Source organism: Xenopus laevis, chromosome 8L, assembly GCF_017654675.1.
Source record: "Xenopus laevis strain J_2021 chromosome 8L, Xenopus_laevis_v10.1, whole genome shotgun sequence".
Taxonomy (NCBI): domain Eukaryota; kingdom Metazoa; phylum Chordata; class Amphibia; order Anura; family Pipidae; genus Xenopus; species Xenopus laevis.
Window position 1 is genome coordinate 42562828 of NC_054385.1, and position 12201 is coordinate 42575028.

At 39.0% G+C, this 12201-nt stretch overlaps 1 protein-coding gene across 10 annotated transcripts in view; it reads right to left on the minus strand.

The window, feature by feature from the left end:
* Positions 1-11927, minus strand: part of acsl4.L (acyl-CoA synthetase long-chain family member 4 L homeolog) — a 42294-nt gene extending 30367 nt beyond the window's left edge. For 3 of the 10 annotated variants that reach the window (XM_018229845.2, XM_018229843.2, XM_041572738.1), the window contains exon 1: positions 11655-11924. The gene's annotated coding sequence lies outside the window, so the exon portion shown is untranslated. Of the gene's footprint in view, positions 1-11650 lie in introns of all 10 variants that reach the window. The other 7 variants (XM_018229844.2, XM_018229842.2, XM_041572737.1 and 4 more) reach the window with 5 other exon arrangements.
* Positions 11928-12201: the final 274 nt, after the last annotated feature.

Here is a 12201-nt window from a genome sequence, read left to right on the forward strand (position 1 = left end):
GGAACCTTGTGTAATGATGAGATTGAAAAGAAGTGCATTAAAGGGGTTGTTCACCTTGATATAAATAGAAAGAAAGTACAAAAAGTAACACTAACGATTAAAATTGTAGCCTCAGAGTAATACCTGCTAACTGACTCATAGCAAATAATGTGAAATAAATGATAAGTGATAAATAGTGATAAGTTTTCTTTTAATCACTTTGTAATGAACCATTAAGCACAAGGGTTTCACAATATAATAAAAGTGCGAAAGGGCATTCTAAACCAGTCATGACCAGTCTACCAAAGTTTTCAAAACAAAGCAAAAGGTCACATTTTAGTAGGAATTGTTTTTGAAAAACTTCAGGCATTGTTGCCCATCTTCCATATAGTGGCAAGTATAGGTAATGCCACATTTTAAAGAAGAATTCAACCCTTTAGCAAAAAACCCGTAACCCCACCCCACGTAGACCCCCTCCATCCTCCCCCCAGGCTAACTGCCCCCCCAGGGAAACAGCTCTTCAATTTGCATTCAATTTGAGCAATCTGGTAACTAGGGTCCAAATTACCCTAGTAACCATGCATTGTTTTGAATAAGAGACTGGAATATGAATAGGAGAGGGCTGGAATAGGAGGCAATAAAAAGTATCAATAACAATACATTTGTAGCCTTAAAGAGCATTTGTTTTTAGAAGGGAGTCAGCGACACCCATTTGAAAGCTGCAAAGAGTCCGACGAAAAAGGCAAATAACTATAAAACTATAAAAAATAAATAATGAAAACCAAATGAAAAGTTGCTTAGAATTGGCCGTTCTATAACATAGTAAAAGTTACCGTAAAGGTGAACAACCCCTTTAAGTAACATTTTAGTTCAGCTGATGTGGTAAGAAAGATTTCCAAACAGGTCAAAAGGAAAGCATTTCAGACAAAATGAGTAAACATTTAGCTTATGAAGTGTCCTACAGTAACATTTTCAGATCGGATGACATGGGCGGGTGTGCACGTGAATGTGACTGTGAGGCAATGAAAGTGCATGAAACCATGTTTCTGTCTTTATATTTGCCCACATTTTAAAAAAAGTATATCTAAAATAAGAGGAAATGTCTACCCAAAGAAAAGAAAAACATTTAAAAAAATTAAACAATGTAAATCTTAACAACTTTTTTATCCTTAATGAGACTGCACTAGGCAAATCCATTATGGAAAAGGACCTTGGAGTTCTTGTAGATGATAAACTTGGCTGTAGCAAGCAATGCCAGTCGGCAGCATCAAGGGCAAATAAGGTCTTGAGCTGTATTAAAAGGGGCATAGAGTCACGGGAGAAGAAGGTCATTCTCCCACTGTATAGAGCACAGATAAGGTCAGAATATGCAGTACAGTTTTGGTCTCCAGTGCTGAAACAGAACATTATTCTATCAGAGAGGGTACACAGAAGGGCAACTAAGCTGGTAAAAGGTATGGAAAATCTTAGCTATGAGGAAAGACTGGCCAAATTGGGGATGTTCACGCTGGAGAAGAGGTGCTTAAGGGGTGATATGATAACTATGTATAAATATATAAGGGGGATCATATAATAATCTCTCTAATGCTTTATTTACCAGTAGGTAAAGATCACCCATTCTGATTAAAAGAAAGAGGTTCCGTCTAAATATTCGGAAGGGATTTTTTACAGTGAGAGCTGTGAAGATGTGGAATTCTCTCCCTGAATCAGTTGTACAGGCTGATACATTAGATAGCTTTAAGAAGGGGTTGGATGGCTTTTTAGCAAGTGAGGGAATACAGGGTTATGAAAGATAGCTCATAGGTCAGGGACTAGTCAGATTGCCATTTTGGAGTCTGGAAGGAATTTTTCCCCCTCTGAGGCAAATTGGAGAGGCTTTTAATGGGGTTTTAGGTCTTCCTCTGGATCAACTAGCAGTTAGGCAGGTTAAAATAGAGTTAAAAGGTTGATCTTGATGGACGTGTGCCTTTTTTAAACCTAACTTATTATGTTACGGTTACTAGGTAACTTTCAAATAAAAGTTCCTGATTTTAAAGTTATTTGCAAAATTGGATTCCAATTTTAAGTCTTTTTTTGTCTTTTCTATTACATTTTGTATCCAGGCAAAGAAAGAATGTACCAAAAATCAACTTTCCTCTAGCCAAGACTCCCATTACCAGAAGAGTAAAAGAAGCATGCAAGGAATTGTGGGAATTGAGACAAATTCTGAACCATTTTTCAGAGGTTTAAACAAAAAAAGTGTATGTGGTAGTTTTATTTAGAAACTTTATAAAGCCTCAGCATGTGCTGACCCAGAAAAATGGTAGTGGACCAATGGCTACCACAGAAGGGGCAGATCCTCCTACTTACAGGATACCACTTATTAAAGAAACTCTCCCCTACTTGCCCATTACTGTATGGCAACATCCTAGCCACAACGTATATGGAATCTTTATCTTCCAATATTTGGACCAATTTTTATATTCCTACAGGCATCACAGTATGTGGTTTACAGGCACTTTCTGATATAACAAAAAACACCTTATTCCTGGCACTATTATTTTGTAATTAATATTTTTATCACTAACATTATTTATATCCTTTCCTATCTGTCCTTCTGTTCATTGCCAGATTATAGGCAATCTACATATAAATATGCAAACGCAATGCTCCTTTTCAGCAAAAAGAGTCAGTAAAATCTTTTCAAAGTTACAATCTTCCCCAATAATGTGATATGCAAGCATCTTATTTTGATAAGTGTCTTGTAAAGGAAAAAAATGCATACCAAAACAAAATTTTTATGATAACTGCTAAATATTACATTCTGTACCAATAAGTACAAATGTGGTGTCAATCATTAAACTTCCTATTAGTTCAGGCAAATAGTCAAATGTCATCCTAACCTTTACTTTGATTCTATGCCGAGATTTCTTTATATGTCTTAGCAATGCCAAGAGGACAACAATTTTTTTTTGTATTTACCTTCACGGTATTTTTTTTTTCCACTTAAACAATTCAACAGAAGTAAAGAAATATTTACAAGGTAAAGCTTTATTCTACAAAAATAACAAAAAAAATAAAATAAACCTCAGTCTGCGGTTGTAGCTCCAAATCTTTTTTGCTGCCTTGACCAGATCAGCTGTGCTTAGGCCATGTATGGCCATCTTAAAAGGGTTGTTTGCCCTCCAAACACTTTTTTTCAGTTCAGTTGTTTTCACGTTTATTTTTTAAATTTCTTTTCCAAAAATGAAGTTTATGAATTCAGGTCTCTGGTGTATGCCCTTTATATGGTGTTTGTCTAGCAACAGATTCTGAACTGTTGCAATTCGCAACATTAAGGGGGAAGATTTATCAAGGGTCGAATAGTAAATTCTAATTCAAATAAAAATTTTAGAGTTTCAAAATTCACGCATTCGAATTTTAATGTAAATTCGAATGTGAGATTTATCACACCTCGGCCATGGAAAGAGCCCTAATTCAAATATTCGCCAACTAAAACCTGCTGAGTTCATGCAAGTCAATGGTAGAGATCTGTTGAGCCATTTAGAGATGATAATAGCCTTCCTGACATTCAAGGTATTTTTTCAGGAGAAAAACTCGATTTGTACGAATCAAATACCATTCAAATTTTGGGTCAGAACCATGTCAAATTGTGAGTATATTCAAATTAAAAAAAATTTGCATGAATTCGAAATTTGACTTTTGATAAAATGGGCATCGCCTTGATACATTTCTCAGAAGCATTTGTGAAATTATTAGCAAATATTGACTCTGCTCAGCAGGGCCAAAGATAAGAAATTAGTGATGTGCGGGTCAGGGTTTTCCTGACCCGCACCTGACCTTAACCTGCTCCAGCCTGTGCTGACCGGACCCGCGCTTCCAGGGTCCTTTTATAGACCCGCACAGCCCGCCGATGACGTCACAATGACGTCACTACATTGTATAAAACTATAAGGCCTATACAGGATGCTGCCTCTTTGCAGACTATTTGCAAATGGCAAAAGAGGTGTAATGTTAATACATGTAAGGCAATGGACTTTGGTAGAAACAACATTCATGCTAAACACTAAATGGTAGTGTATTGGGGGTTATTTGGAAAGGATCTGGATTTTTGTAGAAAACAAGCTGCGTTATTCTGGGCAGTGTCACTCCGTAGTTACTAAAGCAAATAAAGTGTTGTCTTTCAAAAAGGCATTTACTTAAGGAATAAAAACATTTAACTCAATATAGATCCCTGGTAACTGTAAGGCCCCATCTTGAATAAGCAGTGCAGTTTTAGCCCCAGTCCTTAAGAAGGATATTACTAAGTAGGAGAGGAATGCAGAGACAAACAATTAAACTGGTAAAAGTAACTGAAGATAAACTGTGGAGAAAATGTGCTTTCTCAGATAATTTGAATATCCAAGATCTTAAGATCTACAGTTAGTATAGGTTTGTGATATATGTCATCAGTTATAAACGGTGAGTTCTGATGTCATTTCTGTCACATGACTCACTAAAATTTGTGTATTATAATAAAGTACCCCCAGTTGCAAAATATGAGGATATTAGAAGTTACCTCGGAGTTCCATGACCTGTATAAAAACACTCGGCCTTCGGCCTCGTGTTTTTATATGGTCATGAAACTCCTCGGTAACTTATAATATCCTTATATTTTACAAGAGGGGGTACTTTTTCACTATATATTATCTGTCTAAACAAGAGCTTAGACAGAATAGTTATAACTTGTTGCAACTGATTTAGTTTGTTAAACTTGCCAATGATCCAAACCCTGAACAACTATGGAGTTCCTTAATCTGGAAAAGCACAACTAGTACTAACACAGACACACTATGGGTTTATTGCTCCCATCTCTACCTGCCACATTCAGGGCACTGTAACCTTCTCTGTAAACAAGACAACCCATGCTTTTATTAATGAAAGATCAGTAGATTTCTACATTAAAGGTTCCGGTCATCTTTTATTTCAGTTTAAGGGCTAAAGCTAAAATATTTAGTGCCGTTTTATATCAGGTTGTTGTACATCACTGAATGCAGTGGTAGATAAAGACTATGATTAGATGCTAATTCTAAGATTCTACTAGAAAATAACAATAATATAAGATTACAACCATTGATTTCCATGCAGAAGTGGACTGGGAAGCTAAACAGAAATTTCACAAGGCAATTAAATCAGCTTATAGTTGGGCATTGCTATAATCAACAATATAGAAAAAATGCCTAAAAAAAAAATCACCTTATTTATATGTCCAAATACTTTATCTAATTATTACATGCAAACCAGTGACATGTATGATCTCAGTGGGATTCAGTGGTTGGGGCATACCACAAGACTACAAATGCTGCAAATGTCTGAAAAACAGAATAATCAATGCAGCTGATCGTTTCTTGCTATAAACCAATGCCATATACCAGCTATATACCGTACATCAGCAAAAATCTATTTGTACACATGAGCCTGTACCTCAAAACGGAAAGTCTATTCTTTACAAAACTGAGTGGAAGATACATTTTAAATATTTTAAGATGTGTCCAAATGCATTGAAAACAAGAGCAGGTAAAGCATCTATTGAATTTAAAGCACACACCTCTGACCCAGTGTAAATAAAAGAGGTAATATTTGCTGTAATTCCAGGTTACACTGTAACATTACTCACTCAGGGCACAGCAATCAATGGCAGCAGCATTTACATCGCTATGCTGCTTTAATATATCTATATATTTCCAAATAAGAGGTTTTCCCATTATTTGTATTATCTGCTAAAAAAAATAGGGATGCACCGAATCCACTATTTTGGATTCGGCCGAACCCAGGAATCCTTTGTGAAAGATTCGGCCGAATACCGAACCGATTCCTAATTTATATGCATATGGGGTGGGAAGGGGAAAAACTTTTTTTTTACTTCCTTGTTTTGTGACAAAGTCACGCAATTTCCCTCCCCAACCCTAATTTGAATATGCAAATTAGGAATCCTGAACCGAATCCTGGATTCGGTGCATCCCTACTAAAGAATCACTTAAACATTAAATATATACAATTAGATTGTTCTGATATTAATTATATCTTAGTTGAGATCAAGGTACTGTTTTGTTGTTACAGAGAAAAAGGAAACCATCTTTAAAATTTTGAATTATTTAAAATGTCTACCTTCCCGTAATTCTGAGCTTTCTGGGTAAAGGGTTTAAGAGGCTTCATAACAAAATAATCAGACCTATGCATATGCACCCACCTTTCCAGAACCAGTATTTTTAGTTAGGCCAGGGAAGCCATTTTCTTTTACATTTTTAACTTATTACATACATATAAAATAGTGAAACCGTGAATGTAAGCAACTGCTGAATTTTTGCTTTCATCAACCTCACTAACTGCGCCCTGAGTGATATTTTTAGTTAGGCCAGGGAAGCCATTTTTTAAAATGTTTTCAACTTATTACATACATATAAAAAAGTGAAACAGTGAATGTAGGCAACTGCTAAATTTTTGCCTTCATCAACCTCACTAACTGCCTAAAAAAATGGATATATCAGATAGTAAAAAATATACAGATAAAAGGTATGGGATCAGTTATAAGAAAACTAGGGATGCACCGAATCCAGGATTCTGGATTCTGCCTTCTTCAGCAGGATTCAGATACGGCCGAATCCGAATCCTAAATTGCATATGCAATCCTAACTGGATTCGGTTCGGTATTCGGCCGAATCTTTCGCAGAGGATTCAGCCGAATCCAAAATAGTCGATTCGAAGCAACCCTAAAGAAAACCCATAATTCAGAAAGCTCAGAATTACAGGAAGGCCGTCTCCCACAGATTCCTTTTTATCCAAATCCACATTTTTAAAAATTATATCCTTTTTCTCTGTAATAATAAAACAGTACCATGTACTTGATCCCAACTAAGATATAATTAATCCTCACAGGAAGCACAACCTGCATAATGATTTTATTTAATGTTTAGATAATTTTCTATCAGACTTAAGGTATGAAGGTCAAAATTACGGAAAAGTCCCTTATCCGGAAAACCCCAGGTTCCGAGGATTCTAGAGAATAGTCCTCATACCTGTACATAATATGGTACACATGTTTTTCCAACAATAAAGGTCAGCTACACCCCTTCCAGTCATAAAAAGGCATGCTAATTTCTTTATGATGGCGTGATGCAATAGCCAGGTTGCCTCTGTTCTAAAAGGATGGAACACAAAACTTGTCATTAGCTTTACAATTTTGGAAACTTGTTTGAACCTGGTATTAACTTGCATTACTATTTGTTAAGGTCACCTTGTTTGTTTAAAGAACACTAAACACAAACAGTTGTCTATTTGGATACACTTGGAAAGAAAAAGAAGGTCAGATCAACACACCCATGACATTGAGAATGAACTAAATGCAATACTCAACAAATATATCTGGCTGCAGACGGCAACTAATGGATGTATCCAAATGTATTTTGAACCATAGACTTCAATTATTTATAAATGAGTGATGAGCGAAATCTTGCACCAAGTTTTGTGGTGAAAATGACGCCCATAGACTGTAGTGGATGAAAAAAAAATGATGGCGCGTCAAAAAGACTTCGAAAAGATTGCGATCATAGACTTCAATGATTTTTGGCACATTTTAGCCTTTTCATGAATTTTCGGTGAAATGATTCGTCCATCACTGCTTGCAACTTATAATATCCTTATACTTTACAATGGGGGGGGGGATACATTATTCATTATATAAATGGTGCTTTGTGATGTCACCAGTAAAAAAAATTTTTAGTGGTGCAACTTATGTCACATGACAGCCCAACACCAGTGCACCATAAAGAATAAATATATTCCACATTTGGAAAATATTAGAAATGGTCTCAAAGTTTAAGGATTCTTCTAAAATGCTCATATTTTACAATAGGGCATATCGTTTTCTATATAATTTTCAGCAAGCAGAAAAGATCAGGATAATAAAGAAAGCAGCAATGAATACAGCCATGAGTCACTTTCTCGGACAGCTGGGAAGAGAGCAACATGAATAAAAAATATAAGAGTGACAAGATATGTGGAACACATTGCCCAGATCATGCTGATTATGCGAATGACTTTCAAAGGTCGACCTTGGAGAACGTGTCAAATGCCCGGTGTCTCATTTACCCTTCTGTGAATGTAATATGCAGCTTTGGTGAACAGGTGCTGAAAGCTGTAGTTCTGAAACAGCTGGAGTGCCAAAGGCTGCCCATCCCTCCCATGGTAATTTAAAAAATGCGGAGTCCTTGATGTCTGCCAAAGAGTATATTCTATGCTTCCCACCAATAAAAGCAGCCTTTTGCATACCTCCCAACATTTTGGAAGTAAAAAGAGGGACTCAGTGCATCTACATTTTTGACCACGCCCCTTTCTGTGGTCACACCCCTAATTACCATGTTCATTTTGCAAAATTTGGCAGGTTATGAAAGTTTGAAAATATTTCTCCTTATCTAAACTGTTTTTTTTTGTGTCTGAAAATAGTTATAAAGTATCTTATTTGCACCTGTTAGTTGTTCTGGGCTCTCTGTTAAAAGCCAATTAAGTTAACTTTTTCTGACTGTTCAGTGCATAGAAAATAGGGACTTTCCAGTACAAATGAGGGACTGCAGGTTGAGCTGTCAAAAGAGGGACTGTCCCTCCGAAAAAGGGACAGATGGGAGGTATGCTTTTGGTTGAGTGCTGCTAACACCAAAAAAAAAAAGAACAAATATACTACCCTGTTGCTCTGCACTGGTAAAACTGGTGTGTTTGCTTTGGCAACACATGTGTAGTTTATATACACAAACGGCTGTGTAGCTATGGGGCAGCCATTAAAAGCAGAAAAAGGAGGAAAGGTTACACAGCAGATACCAGATAAGCTCTGTAGTATACAATGGGATTCTTCAGAACTTATCTGTTATCTAATGTGTACCAATGGTGTGCGGGTCGAGAAATTCTTAACACGCATCTGACCATAACAGCCCCCTCCCAACCCCCCCTCTGACCCCAAGATTTTGTGCAGGAACTGGCACGAACCTGCTGACCAGTGGGTCCAGTGGGTTTCAGGCCAGCCCGCACATCACTAACTGTGTACCTTGTGCTTGAATAGCTGCCCCATGGCTACAGAGCAGCTTATTTATATAAACTATAGTTGTGTTTCTGAAGTAAACCTGCCCATTTTACCAGTGCAGGGCAACAGTACATTATATTGGCATTCCCTTAAACAGTTTAATTTTTTGGTGTTACTGTTATTCATCAGTATCCTTCTCTATAAATGCAAAAATAAGGGATATTTGAGAGCCAATGCCTATGTATTTTTCTTGCCATGTGTCAAAAGCCAATTCGTATAATTTATCTGTAGTAATCATGAACTAATTTTTCCTGCAATGTTTACAGAAATAGTGTAGGAGAAATAGTGAGAAAGAGCCAGATGGCACGCAGGTCCCTTCTCTTACATGTCTCAGCATCCCCCACTCCTTCAACAAGGCTGTAACCTTTCCCAACTCACAAGTGCCCTGCCCCAGGTATAATCACCTACGAGATATAATACCCTCATAGAAACCTATCTGGGATATATCACCTGACACAAGCACCATCTGGGAAATCCGCAACAGACTATTATAATTGGAACAGGCATTGTGTAACGGATGACTGGCATGTTCAGCTCACAGTTCCAAAACCGTTAGAAACAGGATGAGTCAGCCCTAATGCTACTCATTCATTACACATGCACGGGAAATAGGAAGATTCTCATAGCCCAATTCTATCAAGCATGGGACATTAATCTCGATTAGTCTCTGCACAACTTAGTGCCATTTACTGTGGTGCCACTGATAAATAATGGTCCATAGTAACACATTTTTGTGGGCAAGTGAACTGCCCAACACAACCTTGACCCTTAAATGACAATGAAAGCTGAAAATGAGGCCACTGCAAAGGCCCAACCTATACGTAGCCCTTACATAGCCCTTACATAGCCCTTACATAGCCCTTACATAGCCCTTACATAGCCCTTACATAGCCCTTACATAGCCCTTACATAGCCCTTACATAGCCCTTACATAGCCCTTACATAGCCCTTACATAGCCCTTCCAAAAATCCCACTCCTGATCTCTATTAGTAAATGGGATTATGTCAGCCCTGGCACGTGCAGAAATTCTGCACTGCTGGTTCTGACTACCCTTGCTTAGAATTACATTGGAATTTCAAATTCAAATCAAAACAAAAAAAACAAAGAGATGTAAATAACCATTTAATTGCAAGAATTTTTTGTATCCATTTGAGAGTGGCCGCTGTAAGGGAATACTGCAATAGATTGCTTTATAAAGCAATGCCATCATCCTCGTGAGCATGAGTTGCCTAGCAAAGGTTTTTTTTTTTATAATTATTTTTAACATTCATTTGAATGGAATAGAAAAATTGTAGAATGGATATCACGACACTGATCACTGGCTTGTACAAATCCGAAGCTGCGAAGAAGCCAGCAGCAGGGTGACAGCATAAAATAGAATTTATAGAGGCTCAGCTGTGAAAGCATGAGATGGTAACCCTATCTGTGGCACTAAATTACACCATAACTCTGCTGAAACTGTCCCTAGGCCAGATTTGTATTAAACAAGCAACTCTTCAAGTTGAGATACATCCCAGAGATGCTTTGATGTAAAGCAGGTGTATCCCAGAATAGGGTAATGGATGCAGCACACAAAGCACTTAAACTGGCAGCGCCCAGGGATTACTAACCACTAACAGCAACAGGGTTGCAATAGAATTCCACCCAAAAACACTGTGTCCCACGCCGATCAGTAAGAATTTAAAAAAAAAAAAAAAATTTATTTCACAATAAAAGTAACATGCAGGGGTGATCCGTGGGCTGCTGCTGCCTGAGGCAGCAACCCCGATGCAGTCCCCTTCTCCGCGCTTAATTCGCGTCGGAGCGGGTCAAAAGGGGCGGTATCACTAGTGCAATGAATGCGTACTGGGCTTTCTGCACTAGCAGAGCCAAATTTCCAGTTTAAAAACCTGAAATTCGGCTCTTAAAGTTACAGGAGGCGGCCCTTGTAACTGGCCGTTCACTGCCGCCCTGAGGCAAGGTGCTCACCTTTCCTCATGGTAGGAACGACCCTGATTCGGCAGCTTATCTGCCCATGTGTGGGGGCTCCTGACGGGTCCTCCCGAATGATATCAGGCCAAAAATCGGCCACATATCGGTCAAGTTTGATTTTTTTTGTACGATCCAGGACCGCATTGGCTAGTTGATGCGGTCCTGCGACCCGTCTGAGCCCATTCGTAGTATTGTAATCTGATCGTTCGGATTCATCCGATATTGCCCAGCCGTTAGTGGCCATATTGGGTTAAGATCCGCTCGTTTGGCGACCTTGCCAAGCGGATCTTAAAGTGCATGGCCACCTTAAGCGTAAGCAATATCTCACTCAGCCCCCTTCTATTGTCTGGTTCGGACTCTTGAAACAATGTAGCAGAAGTCCGTTCTCCTCCGGGTTTCAGCTACATTGTTTCAGGAGTCAGAACAGGGAGTGCAGAGAATATTATAACCTTCCAGGGATATACTGAGGAAAAAACCACACACACACATACACATACATCCTTTTGCTACCAAGCAACACTGCATCGTGTCCCACCCTCCTCAGCATCCTCCTACCCGGCAGTCGGGCACACCCCCGGCTACGAGAGTGGTAGTACCCAAGCAGCACTTACCTACCGTGAGCAGCTTATGAACGGGTCACACGTAAGTAGCAGCGCCGGTGGGTTTAGCAGCACAAACAGTAGCCCCGTGTCTTGTTCTGGAGAGCGAGCTCTTGCCTGTATCGAGCCACGCTATGAGCAGCTCATCAGATGCCGACGCCTCCTCTTCAGGTAAATGACCGACAGTAACCTTCAGTGCCGGAAACCCGACACGTCATCTGATTCGATAGCACGCAACCAATAGGAGCATACTCACAGGCTGACGCCCTTTTTCCATTTCCATCTAGCTGTGGATGGGGGGTTTCCAAGCACGCATGCGCCCCTTAGTTCCCAAAGTGACGTATGAGGCTGAAGCTTTGCGGATTTTAGAGACGGACTGGGCCGGACCCCGCCGACGCAGGCCCACAGCATCTACGGTACCACTGGGGGGTCTAGACGTCAATCATGTCAAAAGGGGTGGGGCCTTGAGATTTTATCCCTAGTCTCTGATGCTGCTAGCGAATCATTGTGTTTATTTTGTGCAGTATGTGACTTTATAAAGAACAGTTCTTAGTACTAGGTGG